The 23,179-nt window shown below is 34.1% G+C and overlaps 1 protein-coding gene across 8 annotated transcripts in view; it reads right to left on the minus strand.

Annotated features, from left to right (window-relative positions):
* ZC3H12B (zinc finger CCCH-type containing 12B) overlaps positions 1 to 23,179 on the minus strand; it is a 359,165-nt gene that overhangs the window by 126,524 nt on the left and 209,462 nt on the right. For all 8 annotated transcript variants that reach the window (XM_079124097.1, XM_079124095.1, XM_079124096.1 and 5 more), the window contains 2 exons: positions 21,431 to 21,487; positions 18,374 to 18,494 (listed from right to left, as the gene is read on the minus strand). The gene's annotated coding sequence lies outside the window, so the exon portion shown is untranslated. The remainder of the gene's footprint in view (positions 1 to 18,373; positions 18,495 to 21,430; positions 21,488 to 23,179) is intronic.

Below are 23,179 nucleotides of genomic sequence, written 5' to 3' on the forward strand. Positions count from 1 at the left end.
AAAGAACCAATTAAAAAATCATTGGCAAGCCAAATGTCAAGGAACATTCCCCCTATGTTTTCTCCTATGAGTTTTATGGCTTCTTGTTTTTTATCCATTTGGGAGTTTTACACATTTTGAGTTTGTATGGTGTGTATGTGTGTACATGTGTGTGTGTAGTATAATATAATGACCCAAATACATTATGTGTGTGTGAATGTATAAAAAACAAAATTTCCCAGCAGTGTTTATTGAAGAGACTGTCTTTTCCCATTTCCCCCCTCTTATTTGCACTTACTGAAATTAGTTGATCATATGTGTTTAGATTTATTTCTGAACTCTCATTCCTGTTCTCTTGGTCAATGTTTCTATTTTTTATGCCAGTAACATAAAGTTTTGATTACCATATTTTTATAATATAACTTTAAATCAGGAAGTGGGACACCTCCAACTTTTTTCCCCTCAGTATTGATTTGGGAATTCAAATTTTTGTTTGTGTAAGTGTAGTTTAAATAAATTTTAGGATTTTCCTTCTATTTCTGCAAAGAATACCATTGGCATTTTGGCAGGGATTGTGTTTAATGCTTTGTGAAGTATAGGCTTTTTAACAATGTTAATTCTTGTGATCCATGAACGTGATATATTTTTTCCACTTATTTACATCTTCTTTGATTTCTTTAATCAATGTTTCATAGTTTTCAGTGTGCAAATATTTCACTTCCTTGGTTAAATTTATTCCTCAGTATTTCATTTTTTATGCTGTCTTAAGTGGAATTGTTTTACTGATTCCTTTTCAGGTTAGTCATATAGATATTGTACAAATGTTTATGGGTTCATTCTATATCCTGTAACCTCACAGAATTCTTTTATTTGTTGCAAAAAGTTCTTTGAAAAATGTTTGGTGTTTTCCACATATAAGATCATGTTATCTGAAAAAATAGAGAAAATTTTAGTCCTTTCTTTCTGATTGGATGACTTTTACTTTTTAAATATTATGCTTTATTATTATTTAGATTAGTCAATTTTGATTATACATATTATGGTTCATTTTAATGTAATTATACAAACATGGAATATAATTTACTCTGATTCAGTCTCAAGTACTTCAGCTTTCAGAGTGGGAAGACAGGATGCCCCTGCCTAGCATCAGATTTTAGTAGATAAATTATCAGTTGTTCACCATGTATTATGATGTTTGCTATCAAATTTTCATAAATGACCTGTATTATACTGTTTTCTGTCTATATACCTAAACAGTTTTTATCAGGAGAGGATGCTGTACTATTTCCAATGCATTTTCTGCATCAAATGAGATTATTGGATGGTTTTTACTTTCATTCTCTTAATGTGATATATCACATAGATTGATTTAAATATATTAAACCAGTCTTGCATGCCAAGGATATGTCACACTTGTTTAAAATGCATAATCTTTTTGATGTTTTTGAATTTAGTTTGATTTTTGAAAATTTATTTGTTCTTTTTAGTTATACATGACAAATAGAGTCAATTTTGACACACTTGTACAAACATGGAGTATATCTTACTCTAATTAGGATCCCAGTCTTGTGGATACACATGATGTTGAGATTCACTGAGTTGTATTCATATATGTACATAGGAAAATTATGTAAGATTCATTCCATGGTCTTTCTATTCCTATCCCCCTCCCTTTCCTTCTTTTCCCTTCATTGGGAATTTTTGCATATATGTTCATCAGAATTATAGTCCTGTAGTCTTCTTTCTTTGTGCTGTTTTGGACTGGTTCAAGTATCAAGGTGACACTTGCCTTGCAATATCTATTTGGAAGTATTATTTGTAGCTCAGTTTTTAAAAGAAAGTTTAAGAGAAATTGGTGATACTTCCTCTTTCATTCTCTAGTAGAATTCAGCTATAAAGGAACCTGGTATTCATTGTTTCTTTGTTGGAAGGTATTTAACTATTTCTTCAATGTCCACATTATTGGTCTGTTCAAGTTTTCTATTTCCTTCTGATTTATTCTTTGTTGATTATATTATTCTAGGAATGTATTAATTTACTCAATGTGATCCAAAATTTCTTATATATAATTGTTCATATTAGTCCCTTGTAATCTTTTCTACTTCAGTTATCCACTCTAATGTATCCACTTGCATTTCTGATTTTTGTCTCCTATTTTTTAGTCTAGTAAGGGTTTGGTTAGTTTTATTTTTTCAAAGGACCAGCATGGTTTTATTGATGTTGTTCTATGTTTTTTGTCTGTTTTGTATATGATACTTACCTTTTGATCTTATTTTCTTCCTTCTGCTAATTTTGGGTTTGTTTTTTCCCTAACTCATTGAGGCTATTTATTTGGGGTCTTCTTATTTTTAATGTAAGTACTTATTTGTCAACTTTCCCCTTTCCTGTATCTCACAGATTTTTATTTGCTTTTCCTTTCTTTGTTTACTTTCTTTCATTTAAAAAGAAATGAAATAGGGTGTTGTACATTTCCTTAGCTAGTTTTGAACTACTGAGATCAAGTAGTTTTTCTGCCTTAACCTCCTTAATAGCTGGGACTACAGGCATGCACCAGTGGTGGCCAACATAATTTTATGTATGTATGTATGTGTGTATGTATGTGTTTAATTTTTGGTACCAGGGATTGAACCTAAAGGCACTTAACCACTAAGCCACATCACCAGTCCTTTGTATTTTTAATTTTGAGATGGGGGTCTCACTAAGTTGCTGAGGCTGGCTTTGAACATGTGATTCTCCTGCCTCAGCCTCCTGAGTGGCTGGAATTATAGGCATGGACCACTGCATCCAGCTCCATAATTTTTTTGATATGCTGTTTTTATTGTCATTCATATCGAGATATTTTAAGTTTCCCTTTTTATTTCTTTCTCCACCCATTGGTTGTTCAGGAATAACATCCTCTTGTGAGACACTGTTCTAATATTTACCTTGAGGTTTTTATTCATGGTGTCCTTTAGCAACACGGAAATATTTAACACAGATATACATGGAAATATTTAATACAGATAATTTAAAAGTCTTTTTCTCATAAGTTTAATGTTATGGTTTATTTCCTTATAGGTAGTTTTTTTTCTTTTCAGGTTATTTCGTTCCCTGTAGGCCATATTTTCTCATTTCTTTGCATATTTCATCTTTGTTAAAACCAGGAAATTTTAAAAAGAAAATCAGTTTCATACCCTTCTCCAGCATCTTTTGTTGCTTCCTGTTGTGATTGTTGTTTTCTCAGTGGGTGATTTTATAAACTAACTTTGCAAATTCCATATTCTTTTTCTTGTGTGGCCAGTGATATTTGTATTTTTGTTAGCATGGTGTCCAGTTAGTGTTTTCATATAGTTTCTTAAATCAGCTGAAGCCCAAACAAAACAAACAAATCAACTCTCCCAGTATTTGCAGATTGGTCTATTTTGAATCATTCCTTCAATGCTTAATAAAGCCATTTATAACTGTCTTAGCTTTCAGATCCTGCTGGTATGGAGCCTGGAGGTTAGCCAGAGGTCAAAGTTTAGGGTCTTCTGGACTTTGTCTTAGCATGTGTCTAGCCCTGTACATGTCTGTGCACTTTTTGGTTTCCTATGGAGTTTTCACAAGTCATTATTCCACATGTATCATCTCTCATAATCTCTTCCTTCCTAAGATTTTCTGTCTATGTATTTATAGTATTGACTGCTTTTTCCTGTTTCAGGCTGCTGTGGCCAATACTTGTGTCTTTAAATGGTTTTGGAAAAATATGCCTGGGAAGCCACAATAGCCAATGAAACATTCAGATTTGGATGAAAGAAAGGCAAGTCCCCATTCTGTTAATTCATGGAGCTGCCAGAGGTATCAAAACCCACAAACACAATTCATAGTGCTCACTCTGGCACTAGCAAATTGCACCAAGAGCACTGAATGTTGCCATGGCTGCCACTATTTTGGGTTATTGGGAATCAATCAGTATGATAGACAATACGCCATGACACTCTTTTACTGCAAGGTAATAGCACATTATTTATACTTTACTCTTTTACTGCAAAGTAATAGTATATCTCCTATATTTCTTCAACAAACATCTTTTTTTAAAATTTTGTATTTTTAAATTTGTTCTAATTAGTTATACATGACAATAGAATGCATTTAGATACATTGTACACAAATGGAGCACAACTTCTCCTTCCTCTGGCTGAACATGGTGCAGTAACACCAGTACTGTAATCATACATGTATAGAGGGTAATAATGTCTATCTCATTCCACCGTCCTTCATCCTTCCCATCCCCACACCCTGTCCCCTCCCTTCACTCCCCTCTGCAGAATCCAGAGTTCTTTCATTCCTTCCTCCATTGTGGATCAGCACCTGCTTATCAAAGAAAACATTCAGCCTTTGGTTTTTTGGGTTTGGCTTTTTTCACTTAGCATGAGAGTCTCTAGCTCCATCCACTTACCTGCAAATGCCATAATTTCATCTTTTTTAAGGCTGAGTGATATTCCATTGTGTATATGTACCACATTTTCTTTATCCATTCATTGGTTGAAGGGCACCTAGGTTGGTTCCATAATTTAGCTATTGTGAATTGAGCAGGTATAAACATTTGATGTGGTTGCATCACTGTAGTATGCGGATTTTAAATCCTCTGGGTATAAACTGAGGAGTGGGAAAACTGGGTCAAATGGTGGTTCCATTCCAAGTTTTCTGAGGAATCTCCATATTGCTTTCCACAGTGGCTAATTACACCAGTTTGCAGTCCCACCAGCAATGTATCACCATACCTTTTTCCCCACATCCTCATCAATACTTATTCTTGCTTGTATTCTTGATAATCGCCATTCTGACTGCAGTGAGATGAAACATTAGAGTAGTTTTGATTTGTATTTCTCTAATCCCCAGAGATGATGAACATGCTTTCATATGTTTGTTGATTGATTGTATTTCTTCTTCTGTAAAGTGCATGTTCAGTTCCTTAGCCCATTTACTGATTGAGTTATTTGTTTTTGGTGTTAAGTTTTTTGAGTTCTTTATATATCTTGGAGATTAATGCTCTATCTGAGGTGCATGTGGTAAAGATTTTCTCCGATTCTGTAGACTCTCTCTTCACGTTATTGATTGTTTCATTTGCTGAGAAGAATCTTTTTAGTTTGAGTCAATCTCACTTATTGATTCTTGATTGATATTGGCCCAATGACAATATCATTCTAAATGGAGAAAAACTGAAAACATTCCTGCTAAAAACTGGAACAAGACAGGGATACCCTCTTTCACCACTTCTATTCAACATTGTCCTTGACACTGTAGCCAGAGATATTAGACAAATGAAAGGAATTAAATGGATATGAATAGGAAAAGAACTTGAATTATCACTGTTTGCCTATTACATGATTCAATATTTAGGAGATCAAAAAAGTCCCAGAATACTTTTACAACTAATAAATGAATTCAGCAAAGTAGCAGGATATAAAATCAATACCCATAAATCAAATGCATTTCTATACATCAGTGATAAATCCACTGAAAGAGAAATTAGGAAAACTACCCAATTAACAATAGCCTCAAAAAATAAAATACTTGGGAATCAACCTAACAAAAGAGGTGAAAGGCATTTACCATGAAAACTACAGAACACTAAAGAAGGAAATTGAGGAGGACCTTAGAAAAGGGAAAGATCTCCTATGCTTTTGGGTAGGTAGAATTAATATTTGTCAAAATGGCCATAGTACCAAAACTGTTATACAGATTTAATGTAATTCCAATTAAAATCCCAATGACATTCTTCATAGAACTAGAAAAAGTAATTCATTTGGAAAAACAAGAGACCCAGAATATCCAAAGCAATCCTTAGCAAGAGGCATAAAGTAGGAGGCATCAGAATACCAGACCTTAAATTCTACTACAGAGCAATAGTAACAAAAAAGGGCATGGTATTGACACCAAAAAAGACATGTAGACCAATGGCACAGAATAGAAGACACAGACAAACCAACATAAATATGGTTATCTCATACTAAACAAAAGTGCAAAAAACATACATTGGAGAAAACATAGCCTATTCAACAGATGGTACTTGGAAAACTGAAAATCCATATGCAGCAAAATGAGATTAAAATTCTATCTCTTACACTGCACAAAAATCAACTCAAAGTAGATTAAAGACTTAGGCACTACAACAGAGACCCTACACTTCATAGAAGAAAAAGTGGGACTAAATCTCCACCATGTCAGCTTAGGAACTTATTTCCTTAACCAGACTCCTAAAACAAACATCTTCTTAATTGTGTGTGTGTGTGTGTGTGTGTGTGTGTGTGTATGGTTTTTTTGTTTGTTAGTTTTTCATACCATAGATTGAATCCATGGGTTGTTAACAACTGAGCCTTATGCCCAGCCTTTTTTTATTTTGAGATGACAGGATATTACCAAGTTGCTCAGGGCCTTGCTAAATTGCTGTTGCTGGCTTTGAACTTGCAATCCTCCTGCCTCAGCCTCCCAAGACGCTGGGATTATAGGTATGTGCCTCTGTGCCAGGCTTCATTATTCTTTGGCTAAATTCTTGAACTCTACAAAAGATTATTATGCCAAGTTTCTTCAGTTCATCAGGTGCTTTTGTGGAGGGATAAGGTCTTGAAGTTTTCTACTATGCCATTTTCAGTAATGTCAAGCATTCTAGGTTTTTTTTCTTTTTTCTTTTCTCTTTTTGAGATTATGTCTCCCTATATTCCCCAACATGGCTTCGCTTCCCTGGAATAAAGAGATCTTCCTGCCTCAGTATCCTGAGTAGCTGGCTACAGGTATGTGCCTACTGCATCCACTTCTAGTTTGATGATTAAGCTTAGCTAGGGCAGGGGTATAGTAGCTTTTGTTCTAGGGTTTGACACTTCTAGGGTCTGTATTCTGCAGAATGTCTGAGTATGTAACAAGGATATTCACATTCTAGCTAAAATTTCAATTCCTTGCAGATCTGTATGAGCTCTAAGGAAAGAGATTACAGTCCAAATCAGCGCACTACAGTAACGCAGCCACATCAATGTTTATAGCAGCTCAATTCACAATAGCTAGATTGTGGAACCAACCTAGATGCCCTTCAATAGATGAATGGATAAAGAAATTGTGGTATATTTACACAATGGAATATTATTCAGTCATAAAGAAGAATAAAATTATGGCATTTGCAGGTAAATGGATGGAGTTGGAGAATATCATGCGAAGTAAAATAAGTCAATTCCAGAAAAACAAAGGCCAAATGTTTTCTCTGATAAGTGGATGATGATACATAATGGGAGGTGGGGTGGGGGGAAGAGAAGAATGGAGAAACTTTGGAACGTGTAAAGGGAAATGGTGAGTGAAGGGGGCAGGGAAGGAAAGATAGTAGAATAAGAGAGACATCATTACCTTGTGTACATGTATGATTACATGAATGGTATGAATCTACATTTTGTACAATCATAGAAATGAAAAGTCATACCCCATTTGTATACAATGAATCAAAAAGCAGTCTGTAAAAATAAAAATATAAAGAAAAAGAGATCATAGTCCCTTTTAGTATTCTTTATCTGGCATTGTTAAATTTCACTCTATATAAGGGTAGCTCCATTTTCAGTCCCCAAATGAAGAGGATCCTTAACCAATTTTCTGTAGCTCTTTCTCACTAAAATTATCACTTATCTAGTACTCTTATCCACAGATTTCAACTATCTCAGCTTAGTCACCCCAAACTCTGACCTCTGGCTTCTCAAATCATACACCATTGTGCTTTATTTGGGTCACTACTCATTGTGTAATAATGTGGAAGGTGCTTCCATTTAGAATGTTTGGGTGAACACTGGGCTCACTAGAATCATTTCCATTCTCATATTGGAGAGATGAGATAAACATTATGTAACATGGAACATTATGTACTGTTATAGATCCATGTAACATGTAACATTGGTTGTCCAACATCTTAAAAGTTTTTATTCATTTATCCCTGATGCTCCTATTATTTATGCCAATGAAAAAGTTCAATTTCAGTTATTCTGTCATGAAGCAGAAAGCAACTGCTATTCTTTACTCTTTCTATTTGTTTGAAATAAACAGCAAGAATAACAGCACAAAAAGGATGTATTCATGTAATACCTTCTAAAAATAATTTAAATCAATTCATACTTTATAAAAGTAGGAAATACTGTGGTAGGAATATATTTTTAGCTATGTTGGAAAAGGGCAACATTATAAATGTTTTATTTATCATCTTTTGTGTATTATATAATGTTTTGCAGCCTTTCCCATACTAAGAAGAGGGCTCTTCTAACAATAGTGTTGGTTACCACAATTTGGATATTGATTTTCACTCTAATTCCTATGGATCTGAGAGGTAATATTAAATGATTCTAATTGGCTCCTAGTAGATTTGTCATGATGCATTGATTTATTTTGTTTGACCAATCCACTGGTCAGAAAACTTGAATTTCAGTGTCTTTTGGTCAGCTATACATACTAGTTCCCCATAAACCCTTATTTTCTTAGTCCAACTCCATAAGATACTTATGTCACTTCATTCATATTTTTTTTTTTGCAGTACTGGGAATTGAACCCAGGGCATTGTGCTTGCACCAACTGAGCTATATCCCCAGCCCCACTCCATTCATCTTTGACTTTAGTCAGTCTGCCTAAGTTCAAATCTCTATTTACTATCAAGCTTTATTCTCATGAAATTATCATCTCTATCAGTTTTCTGAGGAGGACAGATAATATTACCTCAGTTGATAGAATGTACATATTTATATAAAATGCTTTGCAAAGTACATGACACTGAATATGTGTTACTGATTGCAGTTTGTTTAGGGAAAGTTTTCCCTGAGGCTAAGCTAGTAGTATAGGATATGGAGTCTGCCATCCTAAATTCTAGTCCTGTCTTTGCTACTGTCTTGCTGTGTGATCATAGGCAAACTGTTTTCCATCCACATGCTAAAATGGTTTCATATCAAATTTACACATTGTATAATCATTTCTTTTGGGGCCTCATTTATTAAAATGAATGAGAAAAGACATTAGTCATCCAATAACAATGATCCTAGCCTCATCACAAACACTTTTACCAAAAGGAAAGTACTATAGTGGAAAGTATACAGATATTTTGATTCAGAGAATGTGGCACAAGCCTTGCTTTTACTACTGAAACATATATGAACTCCATTTTTCTCAGTTTTGGTTTCTTTATCTTTAAAATGAAATAGTAATAATCATTGTCTTAATCACAAAGTAATTGGCAGGATGAAATGATATAATGGCTATAAGCATTCTCAAAGTGTAAAATGCTCAACAAATGATATTATGTATAATGAATTCTTTTTGTCTCTTTATGTCTTCTGTATCCCTTCTGGGAATGCAATATGGGTCAGTTCTGTGTAGGCCAAATTTTATGTATATGAAATTAGAGAAATGCCAGTTTCACAAAAAATGCATGCCTATAATCCCAGTAATTTAGGAGGCTGAGGCCAGAGGATGACTGGTTTAAGGCCAGTCTCACCAATTTGGTGAGGCCCTAGTGAGACCATCTCAAAATAGAAATATAAAAAGGGTTGGTGATGGTTAGGCAATCTGGGTTCAATCCCCAATACTGAAAATGAGTAAATAAATAAGTAACAAATTTAATACAGTTTTGAAATTGTAAAGAAATGATAAATGCAAAGTAAACAAAATAAAATTTTAACTTAAAAATGGACTGTGCATTTGCAGGCAAATGGATGAAATTGGAGAATATCATGCTAAGTGAGATCAGCCAATCTCAAAAAACCAAAGGATGAATGATCTCACTGAGAAGCGGATGATGACACATAATGGGGTGTAGGAGGGAGGCAAGAATGGAGGAAGGAGGGACTGTATAGAGGGAAAAGAGGGGTGGGAGGGGTGGGGGGAAGGGAAAAAATAACAGAATGAGACAAACACTATTACCCTATGTAAATGTATGATTACACAAATGATATGCCTCTACTATATGTACAGAGAAACAAGATGTATCTCATTTGTTTACAATAAAAACTAAATTTTAAAAAATGGCAAAAAAATATATAAAAAAATGTAATGAGCTACAGAAAGAAATCTTCAGAATATAAAATTAAATATTTCTGTTAGAGTATAATTCAGAAGGCACTTGTGGGCTTAAAATGCACTTTCTCCACAAATATATCTTGTTATATGCATTGTTAAAAATTACAACCAAAAAAAAAAAAAGGACTGTGAATGGACCATATATGCTTGTCTTTATTTCTATTATACATCACACAGCCAATTTTAAGGCCATAATCTGGTGGTACCTTGCTATCACTCAAGAGCTACATATATATTTTTTTTTTATTTTATCACTTCTTTTTAGTTACACATGATGGTATAATCTACTCTGACATAATTATACAAGCATGGGATATATCTTATTCTAAATCTGACCTCAGTATATCTCCTTCCCCTTTCCTTTCCCCAGCCCCTATTCCCTTCCCTTTATTGATCTTTCTGACATTAACCCATAATTATTTGTATATCTGATGTTAATTTCTAATATTCTACTTTTTGATCATAATATTCAATCATCCTACTCTCACTACAAGTACCCCCTGACTTTAAAAAGAGTTTCAGTTTCCTGAAGCATTTCTCCATGTATCCGAGTTCCCTTGATACAGTCATGCATTTTTACAACTTGAGAACATTTCTCATGCTGTTTGCTCTTATATAGAATGCCTTTTTACTGCCTATTCTACTTTAATCCCAGATAACATATATTGTCTCTATGAGGCATTCAGTATTCCTACTAAGCATAATTGACTATCTCTTTTTTGATCCTAAAGATTTTTTTAAAATAATCACAATTCATTTTAATTATATGTGTCTATTGCCTCTGTTGGTCTGTGAGTTGCTTAATAATAATAGCTAATAATAACAGCATTTGTCATGATTATTATCTGTGACCATTGTACAAAAGATCATTATGTGTGTATTGTTTCATTTATTTTGGACTCAAAATGTCTTATGAGAAAGAATTATCTCTCTTCTTTAAATAATAGTTAGGATACTTAGCAAGAGCTGAGAACTGAATTCAGGATTATATGATTTCAAAAATGGTACTCTTAACAACTATGCAATTTTTAAATCAAGCATGTAGGCCTTCTATTAATCATATTTCTTATATCATGCCTAGGTGTGTGTGTATATCAATGTATATCCATGTGTATATTTGTAGAGAGAAAGAGAACCTACCACAAGGAAAATAATGATGCATGGAAAATAAGAAATATAATACACTCCTCAATCAGGGAGAAAATGACCTTCCTTAGCTACCACTGTGATCCTGAAAAAGTCATGTCACCTCTTAGAATTTCTAATTTCAACTTTAAAAAGATAACTAAACTAAGATAGTTTGACTTCTTTTCCTATTTGTATCCCTTTAATTTACTTTACTTGCCTGATTGCTCTGGCTAGACTTTCAGGAACTATATTGAATAAGAGTGGTGAGAGTGGACATCCTTGATTTGTTCCTAACTAGAGAAGACACTTTCTCAGTTCTTCCCCATTCAGTATGACATTGGTTAGGGGTTGTCATATAGAGCCTTTATGATATTGAGGTAAGGTCTTTTTCCCTCTAGTTACTTCAGTGCTTTTAACATGAATGGAATCTTGATATTTTCAAAGGTCTTTTCTGCATCTACTGAGATAATCATGTGATTTTTGTCCTTGATTCTATTTATGAGATTTACATATTTTGAAACAACATTACATCCCTGTGGTGAATCCAACTTGATAATGACATGCTATCTTCTTAGTGTGTTTTTGAATATTGTTTACTAATATTTTATTAAGGATTATTGCATCTATGTTCATCAGGGATACTGTTTATTAGTTTTCTTTCCTTGATGTCTTTATCTGTTCTTGATATTACTGTGATACTGCCTTTATAGAATGAGTTTGGGAGTGTTACCTCCCTTTCTATTTCATGGAATAATTTGAGGAGCATTGTCATTAGTTCTTCTTTAAAGTCTGGTAGGACTTAGCAGGAACTCCATCTGGTCCTGTGCTTTTCTTTGTTTAAAGGCATTTTATTGCTGCTTCAACCTCATTGCTTGATACTGGTCTGCTTAGAATTTCTATATCTCCTTTGTTCAATTGCGGTAAGTCACACCTTAGTAAAACATGCATACCAATGTTTATAATAGCACAACTATACTAGTCAAATCCATCCTAGGTGTTCGTCAATACAGGAATGGATAAACAAAATGTGGTATCTATATGAAATGGAATTCTCAGTCAAAAAATTGTCATTTTCTGGTAAATGGATGGAAGTGCAGAACATCATGCTAAGTGAAATATGTCAGACTCAGAAAATCAAGGGTCTAATATTTTCTCTCATATTCATAAACTAGAGAGAAAAAAGGAACAAAAAGTGTATATTGCAAAAACAGAAGAGCGGTCAGTAGAGTAGAAGCAGGGGGCCAAGGGAGAGGGAGGAGGAGAGGAAAAGGGGAAGAACTGGGGATGAAGGTGAGCAAATTTTGTGTATATATGGTTATATCACAATGCATTTCAGTTTTATATATAACTATAAAGTACCAGTGAAAACATTAATAAATAGAAGGAAAACTAATAGAATAGAGAAAAGGGTTCAGGGGAAGAAGGAAGGTTGGGAAAGAAGAAGAAGCAGAGATTGAAATGGAGCAAATGACATTATAGGCATTTATGAATATGTCAAAATTGCCCACACTATTATGTTTAACTATAATGCCCTATAAAAAAGATAACTAATATTTATAGTATTGTTCTGAGTACTAGATCATGTTAAAAAGTCCTAGCCCATAGTTCTTTTCTTCCATTCTCTATCAAAACAGTAAGAGGAATTTGTTTTTATAGTGGAAAGATGGTAATAAATTAGTTTTTAACTACTCCACTATTAAATCATCAAAGAAGTTATCCCAACATCATTCAAATTGAGCACAATTCTCACCCCAGGTAGAATGGTTATTATAAAAAACAAAAACAAAATTAGCAAATGCTAGAGGGTGTGTAGAACAAGAAACTCTTATATACCATTGGTAAAAATGTATATTAGCGACACCATTATGGAAAACAATATGGAGGTCTGCCCTACCCCTGAAAACATTAAAAGTAGATTTACCATATGATATAGTTACTGCACTTTTGAGTATATATCTAAAGGACAGGAAATTAGCATAACAAATAGATACCTGCAAGTCCAAGATTCTTGTGCTACTATTCACAGTGACAAATATATTGAATCAACCTAGAGGTTCATCAAAAGGTCAATGGACCAAAATAGACAGGTAGATGAATGGTACAGAATAGAGGACATGGACACCAACCCAAATAAATACAATTTTCTCATACTAGACAAAGGTGCCAAAAATATGCAATGGAGAAAAGATAGCCTCTTCAACAAATGGTGCTGGGAAAACTGGAAAACCATATGCAACAGAATGAAATTAAACCCCTAACACTCACCCTGCACAAAACTCAACTCAAAATGGATCAGGGACCTCGGAATCAGACCAGAGACCCTGCATCTTATAGAAGAAAAAGTAGGTCCAAATCTTCACCTTGTTGACTTATGATCAGACTTCCTTAACAGGACTTCCATAGCCCAAGAAATAAAAGCAAGAATCAACAACTGGGATAGATTCAAACTAAAAAGCTTTCTCTCAGCAAAGGAAACTATCAGTAATATGAAGAGAGAGCCTACAGAGTGGGAGAATATCTTTGCCACTCATACTTCAGATAGATCGCTAATTTCCAGAATCTATAAAGAACGCAAAAAAGTCTACACCAAGAATACAAATAATCCAATCAACAAATGGGCTAAGGAAATGAACAGACACTTCAGAGAAGAAGATGTACAAGCAATCAACAGATATATGAAAAAATGTTCAACATCTCTAGTAATAAGAGAAATGCAAATCAAAAATACCCTAAGATTCCATTCCACTCCAATTAGAATGGCAATTATCAAGAACACAAGCAACAATAGGTGTTGGAAAGGATGTGGGGAAAAAGGTACACTCATACATTGCTGGTGGGATTGCAAATTAGTGCAGCCACTCTGGAAAGCAGTATGGAGATTCCTCAGAAAGCTTGGAATGGAACCACCATTTGACCCAGCTATCCCACTCCTTGGCCTATACCCAAAGGACTTAAAATCAGCATACTACAGAGATACAGCCTCATCCATGTTCAGAGCTGCTCAATTCACCATAGCCAGATTGTGGAACCAACCTAGATGCCCTTCAGTTGATGAATGGATAAAGAAACTGTGGCATATATATACAATGGAATATTACTCCACCATGAAGAATGATAAAATTATGGCATTTGCAGGCAAATGGATGAAATTGGAGGATATCATGCTAAGTGAGATAAGCCAATCTCAAAAAACTAAAGGACGAATGATCTCACTGATAAGCGGATGAGGACATATAATGGGGGTTGGGGGAGTTAGCGTTAGGGTTAGGGTTAGGTTTAGTGTTAGGGATAAGGAGGGTGGTAAGAATGGAGGAAGGAAGGACTGTATAGAGGGAAAAGAGGAGTGGGAGTGGTGGGGGGGAAAGGGAAAAAAATAATAACAGAATGAATCAAACAACATTGCCCTATGTAAATTTGTGATTTTTAATAAAAAAAAACAAAAACAGAAAAAATTCAATGGATAAAGAAAATTATATATATATATATACACACACACACATATATACATATATATACATATACACCATACACACACATATACATACATACATACATACATGTATACAAACACATACTATATAATGGAACATTATTTTAGCCATAAATAAGAAATTCTTTCATTTTCAGTGAAATCTATGAAATTGGAGGGTATTATGTTAAGTGAAGTAAGCCAGCACAGAAAGATAATTACCCATGTTCTCTTTCATATGTGGAAGTTAAAAATGAAAAAGTTGACCTGAACGTAGAATACTGATTGATAGAAATTAGGAAGGAAAATGAGTTGGATAAAGGGAGGCAGGATTTGATCAGTGTACACTGTATGCATGTATTATAATATCACACTGTCATATTAATGTGTACAATTAACATGTTAATCAAAATTTTAAGGAGCACTGAGGGCTCAGAAAATAAAGAACCATTCAAGTGAGAAATAAGGGTTACAAAGACTTCGGCTGCCAGAGGATATCTATTTATTTGGTAACATGGCTGCTGCCTCAGAAGACATCCTTTCAGATGGTCCCTGTTGACAGGAATGTTTTTCTTCAGTCCCTTAAATGAGTCTCAATTAAGATGTATACATGGGTGTTAATTCGATGTAACTGTGGTCAAATGAGTGACCTGAAAAACTGAGAAGGTCATATTTGGTAAAGAGATAATGGAATAGTCCTTCTTTCAAACAACTACAGAATTAATATGACTTTAAAGTCCTACAAAATGGAGCCTATATTGTCAAAATAGCCATACCACCAAAAGTGCTTGCAGATTCAAATTAATTTCCATCAAATTCCAATGACATTCTTCATAGAAATACAAAAAGAAGTCATGAAATTCATTTAGAAAAATAAGAAGACCAGAATAGCTAGAGCAAACCTTAGCATGAAATATGAAGCAGGAGTCATCACAATACCAAACCTAAATAATACTACAGAGCTATAGTAACAAAAACAGCATGATATTGGCACCAACATAGGCAAGAAGACCAATGGAACAGAAGATACAGAGACAAATCCACACAAATACAGTTACCTTGTACTAGACAAAGTTATCATAAACACACTAGAGAAAAGATAGCATCTTCCACGAATGGTGCTGGAAAAACTGGAAATTCATATATAACAGAATGAACGTTAACCCCTATCTCGCACCCTGCAAAGAAAATCAACTATAAGTGGATCAAAGACCTAGGAATTATACCATAAACCCTGCACCCACTAGAAGAAAATGTAGGCCCAACACGTCAACATATTGGCACAGGAACAGACTTCCTTAACAAGAGTCCTAAAGCACAAGAAATAAAATTTAAAAATCAATAAATGGGATGGTATCAAACTAAAAAGCTTCCTCACAACAAAAGAAACAATCAAAAGCATGAAGAGAGAACCTTCAGAATGGGAGAAAAACTTTGCCAACTGCACCTGTGAAATGGTGTTAATTTCTAGGATATATGAAGAACTCAAAAAGCTTATCATGTACAAACAGAGAAACAACATGTATCCCATTTGTTTACAATAAAAAATAAAAAAAAGAAAAATCATGTGATAAAAAAATAAAACTCATTAAATAAAAAAAAAAGCTTATCAACAACAACAACAACAACAACAACAAAAAAAAAAAACAATCGATAAATGGGCAAAAGAACTGAACAGACACTTCTCAAAAGAAATACAAATGATCAACAAAAATATGAAAAAGGTTCAACATTTCCAGAAATTAGAGAAATGCAAATTCAAACTACATGAGATTCCATCTCACTCCAGTCAGAATGGCAATTTTCATGAATACAAGTAAGAACAAATAGAAAATGGAACACTCATACATTGTTGGTGGGACTACAAATTGGTACAACCTCTCTGGAAAGCACTATGGAGATTCCTCAAAAAACTTGGAATAGAACCACCATTTGGCCCAGTTCTCTCACTCCCCAGCATATATCTAAAGGATTTAAAATCAGCATACTACATTGACACAGCCACATCAATGTTCATAGCAGCACAAATATCAAATACTGGCAAGGATGTAAAGAAAAAAACAGTGGTTGCTTATGCACAATTGGTGAGAATGTTAATTAGTTCAAAAATAGATATACCATATGATCTAGTTATCCCATTTTTGGGTATATATCCAAATTGAATGAAGTCAGCATACAAAAGAGATACCTGCAAACCCTGTTTATTGTAGCACTATTCACAATAGTCATGGCATGGAATCAGACCAGGTGTGCATCAACAAATGACTAGATAAAGAAAATATGTTATATATAAACAGTGGAGTATTATTAGGCCATGAAGAAGAATGAAATATCATTTGAAGAAAATGGATGTAACTGGAGGACATAATCTTAAGCAAAACAAGACAGACCCTGAAAGACGTACTATGGTTTATACATGTGGTGTTCTCCAAAAGCTTATGTGTGAAACAACTCAAGAAAGAGGTGAAATGATTGGATTATAAGATCCTTATATTAATCACTACATTAATCACCTGAAAGGGATTAACTGTAGATAGGGTGTGGCTGGAGAAGGTGGGTCATTGGGAACATGCCTTTGGGGTTTATATTTTTGTTGATGTAAGTAGAACTCTGTTTCCTGGCCATGTCCTGAGACACTTCCCTCTGCCACACTTTTTTGCCATGATGCATTCTGCCTCACCTTGAGCCCTGAGGAATGGAGTTAGCCATCTATGGACTGAGTCCTCTGAAACTGTGAGCCCCCAAATAAACTTTTTCTCCTCTAAGATTGTTTTTGTTAGGTCTTTACTCACAGAAGTCAAAACGGTGCTTAAAACAAGTATGGTGTGTTCTCACTCATGCGGAAATTAAAAAAATAAAACAAAACCAATAATCATAAAAAAAAACATGAAAGTAGGAGAGGGATTACTAGGACTGAAAAAGTTGCCAGGAGAAGGAGGTTAGACATGGAATAAGCATGAATGGACATTGTTATGGTTTGGATGTGAGGTGTCCCCCAAAAGCTTACATGTGAGACAACACCAGAAGGTTCAGAGGAGAAATGATTGGGTTGTGAAAGTCTTAACCCAATCAGTGATTCATCGCTGGACAGGGATTAACTGAGCTGTAACTGAAGTGGTAGGGTATGGCTGGAGGAGGTGGGAATTGGGGAAGTGGCTTATATGTTTGTTTTGGCAACTGGAGATATCTCTCTCTCTCTCTCTCTCTCTCTTTTTCTCTCTCTCTCTCTCTCTCCTGCTTCCTCCCTCCCTCTCTCTCTCTCTGCTTCTTGATCATTATGTAAGCTGTTTCCCTCTGCCACACTCTCTGCCATGATGTTCTGCCTCACCTTGAGCTCCAAGGAATGGAGGCTGCTGTCTGTGGATTGACACCTCTGAAATTGTGAGTCCCCAAGTAAACTTTTCCACCTCTACAGTTGTTCTATTTGGGTTCTTTAGTCACAGCAGTAAAAATGCTGACTAAAACAGGTATGACCGACATATAAGGTATGCATGTATGGATTTATCATAGTGAATCCCAAATAATTTGCACAATCATTTTGTGTTAACAATTCTAATAAAAATAAATAAGATGTTGATATTAAATTATTTGGATTAATACCTGTGAAATTAGGAATATTTGGTGTTTATAAAACTGAAGAAATGAAATATATGTACAATAAAATAATATATAAATCTAGAATCTCCTTTGGTTTATAACTAATTACTTATGAGTAGGCGAGCTGTCTGATTTTCTTAAGAGACTTACCATATGTGAAAATTCAAGGTTATCTTCCAGTTTCAGTAATTCAGTCACTTTCCTCCATAAAGGAAGATAAGCATTTATTCTGGACTCCAATGACAGAGTTCTGCCAGTAGTTGTTTGGACTCTGTGGATATATAGAATGAGAGGAAAGACAGTTTCATCTATTCATTTAGGGTTGAAATTATTTCTAAATAAAATATAAACATTTCTATCTGTATTTGCTGTTTTTAAAAGAAATGTAGTAGCATCTAAGGTATGTGCTGAAGAAGAAAATATCTAAAAAAAGTAGAAGAAAAGTATGAATTGCTAGTATTTCAGATTAATCCATCTTTCAAATAGGAATTCAGCAAAATAAAGGAAACAATTATAAATCACATAAAATAGAAAAGACTGACTAGTACTACAAATCCAGGTTAAAGATGGATGTGGTGGACATGACTGTAATCCCAGTGACTCAGGAGGATGAGGAAGGAGGATGGCAATTTTCAGGCCAGCCTCACTCAGCAACATAGTGAGAATTTCAGCAACTTAGCGGGACCCTGTCTCAATAAATAAATACTAAAAAATAAAGAACTGGGGATGTACTTCAAAGATAAAATGTCATGGTTTCAATCATCAGTACCCATTTGTTTACAATAAAAAAAAACAAAAAAAACCAAAAAATAAATAAATAAAAGATTTAAAAAATCCAGGCTAAGAATAGACTCTAATATATAATTTATTTTTCAAACAAATAAAGTGAAAATGATGACAACAACAATAACAACACCCCCTTAAGCTTAGATAAATAGTCAGGAGGAAAATATAATAATATTAAAAATCTCTGCATAGATGAGGGAACAAGAGCCTCAATATTTTTGGCCAAGTTTAGCATTGCAATTTTTTTTTGTCAAGGTTTTCTGAGGACTGTAAGTTAGTTAAATATCAGCTAGAACAAATCCAAGGGTTGTGTTGCACAGTGTGGAAATGATTAAGACAAATAAATTCATTCATTTTGTTAGTAAATGAAAATATCCTAAAACTGCACACATGTAATCAGATGAACCTTAGCCAAATAAGCAGACACTTGGATAAATGATCACAACCAGATGGCTTTGTTCTCCACTGAAGTATACTGTTGAACCATATGATTTGTACATAATGTCAAGAGGGGAGAGATGTAATCATTCACTTTCCTTTAGTTTACTATGTGCTACAAATCACTAAATTGATTTGTATAGATATGTTACATGTTGTGTCTTGGGTATATACTAATATTTCTATATAAGGGTTTAAAGCTGAAGTAGTTTAAGAACAAGATGTCAGCCAGCAATATAATTCTTCAGTGGAATTTTGATGTTCAGATTAAGATAAAACTAAAATAAAGGATTCAGTATCTTCAATTTTAATAATATAAGGACAGGGTTGTTAGCTTTTGTTTAATAAAACAGGAGTCAATTTTTATATTTTAAAAGATAACCAGGATATTTGGAAGAGATGGGATAGAAGAGGGGGGCCTGGGTGTCCACAGTGAAATAAAGGCATTAGGGAAGGTTCCTATTCCCAAACTCTGAGAAGTCAAGAGATGTGGCATTGGCCTAAAGACCAGTCAAGGAAAGATTTTAAATATATATACCATGAACTTAATTTTTAAATTTTATCTTTTATCATTATTTTTATTATTTGGTATTGGAGATTGAACCCATGGGACTTTACCACTGAGCTGCAGCCCCAGCCCTTTTCATTTTAAATTTTGAGATAACTTCTTGCTTAGTTGCCCACAATTATCTCAAAGTTGCAATCCTCCTGCCATAGCCTCTCAGGTTGCTGGGATTATATGCATATACCACTGTGCCCAGCTCTTACCAGGAAATTTAATATTAACAGCATGGAGTTTCATCGTCCTTTATACCTAATTTCCTTTAGGATTGGAAAATTAGAGTCAATAGGCCAAGTTTGATAACTATTTTTTAACTTGAAAATGAGGTATAGGAACAAAACAATTCACTCTTTCCTGCATATAATATGCCCAAGTCCAATACCACTTCATCAGCATGTTATCTGGAGTAAAAGAACATGGCATGTTATTTAGTGATGGAAGTATGTGCAGTAAATATTTTTAAAAAATGAAAGCTTATCCTTACCTTTAAAGAAATGATACCTTCTATGTTCTAAACCACTCTAATTTTAATGACGTCTTAAATCTTGCTCACTCAAACATCAAGTAGACATTCATCAATTATACTATTATGAGTGGCTTACCAATTTTAATTTGGCTACAAGTATCAATATTAATCCTGTTTTTAAAAAGTACACCTTCCTTTGGGAAAACACAAGCTTACAAGGAGATATATTAAGAACAATAAAAAGAATTCTCTCACAATGGGATTCATCAAAAGTCTCTGATAACTAATTTCTTCCATTATATTCCAATGTTTTGCAAATAATTATCTACTTGAGAAAGTGGAATAGTAGAGAAACTGAGCTAAGCTACAAGGGGATGCTGCTAAGTTTAGATAACCAAAATCAAAAACAAGATTTCTCTAAAATCATAAAGAAAAGGCATAAATCAATTTACATTTAGTTATCAAGCATATGCCTACATTACAAAACCATGTTATAACCAAATACTGGATTATAGGGTACTGAAAAGGATTAAATGAGTAAGAAAGTGCTTTTCAACTGCAGAGGGCTATGTATATATAAGGCACAAGATGAATGGAGTGAGTAAAAATTACCTGGTACCTACTATCTACCAGGTAGTAGGGTAGGGATTTTATACATATTAAATTATTTACTACTCAAGAGAATCCTTACTAAATAGATACAAATAAATGTAATTTACAGAAGAGTCCTTGAGGCTCAGAAAGATTGGGGGATTTATTCAATATTACAAATTTTAGCAAAATAAGTAACAGCACAATATTTATAGTCTGAGTATATTTAAACTTGCCTTTATCATGAATTATTCTAAGTGATGCTAACTTCTCTCTTGTATTTAGTTCTTCAACACAGTATTGTTCAACTACATTTTCTTCAATATCTTATGGTATCTTTCAGGTGCTGAACCATGTATTTTACCTTTTGCTATAGGCTTCTCAAGGTAGACTTCACTTATCCAATCCATCCATTACTACACTGAAAAACAAAAAGGGAACATCTTAGTTAACCAGAATCTAAAAGTTCCCTGAAAGACAGAAAACAAATAAGATGAAATTGAAGAAGGAAACCACAGTCCAATTCCTATACACTAGCAAGAAAAACCCTGGCTGACCTGTACAAAAATAGACAAATAACCCGGATAGACAATTTACATAAAAGAAAGCACCAAAAGGCAAATAAACATGAGGAGATATTCAATGTCCTTATTAATCAGAGAAACAACTTTAAGAAATTCAATAAAATTTTATGTCTACTGGACTGCCAAAAATACCAGTCAGTTAATGCAAACACTGTTGAAGATGGGGAATGGGTATTTTCATTTAGCACTTGTGGGAATGTTACCATGTTGGAAATTATTTTGGCAGTCCATAGTGAAAATGAATGTGGACATACTGTATTAGCTAGCACCCACACTACCAGATACATGCCTCAGAAAACATTTCACACATGTACAAATATAAACATCTTCACCACATCACTGTTTGTAATGACAGAGTTTGAAAAATGTCATTACTATGAGAATGGTTAAATAAAATATGATATATGTGAAGGACAGAAAATTAGACTTACATACATCAATATTCACAGATTTTAAAATACAAGGTTGGCAGAGGGAAGAAATTTTGCCTGTGGACAACAGTGTAGGCTCAATGTCCTTGGATCCAGTTTGTCTGTGATCTTCCCTTACTGAGGAAATGTCCTACAGATTGCAGATTATTTTAGCCAAATATTCCATTACACTATATGGAATCTATACTGTATGTCTAAATGTGCTTGTCCACTGGGATCAAAGTGAATGGGGCAACACAGAAACTATGATAAAGTACTAATGGAGAACAGTGATCTAACACTAAAGGAGATTGTTAGGAAGGTGAGTTCTATAAAATGGTAAATGCCATTATTATTAAAAGTCACTGATTTACCAATGAAAAATAATTGATTGAATAACTGTGAATATAAATTAATGTAGTAATTGGAAGACATTTTAGAAGAAAAATATTACTTATAAACTGTGACTTAATTATAAACTGTGACTTACTGGAGAACAAAAAAATCCAGAAAATGTGAAGAAAATATTAAAATATGTAAAAAAATTTACAAGAGCAGATTAACATATAGCAAACTGTAAATTAATGGTAGAAATAGGACAAATATTGGAGTTGATTTCTGTATATTAAAGAAGGTTCACAGTAATAGAAATTATTTTAAATTAAGATTGAAAAAATATAAAGATGGAAAGGAAGAATGAACACTTGACAATATGGTGATATATGTGGAGTGAAAGAGAAGTACATTGTATTAAGGGCAAAAAGTTGATATTCTGGGATGATCAGGAGATCATGGTAGAGATTACCAACAAAGTTGGTGGGCAAGGTCATAAAGAAGTAGATGGGTGACAACTTTTGGAGGACACAGAAACTAGAAGAATGACACAAGAAGCACAAGTAAGAATGAGCAGGTTTTTGACAAGTGAAATATTATGGTTTAAATGATTTGAAGCCTGACCTACCACCCATGCTGGTCCACAGTCTTAACTGTGCAGTGAAAGGGCATTGTTTGAACATTGGCTAGACCTTGCATCAGTCATAGTCAACAGAGAGAATCAGTGCCCACCATTCACAACTTGGGGCAGTGAAAACTAGAACCCGGGAGAACCACCTGATTCCC

Source organism: Sciurus vulgaris, assembly GCF_902686455.1.
Source record: "Sciurus vulgaris genome assembly, chromosome: X".
Lineage (NCBI taxonomy): Eukaryota > Metazoa > Chordata > Mammalia > Rodentia > Sciuridae > Sciurus > Sciurus vulgaris.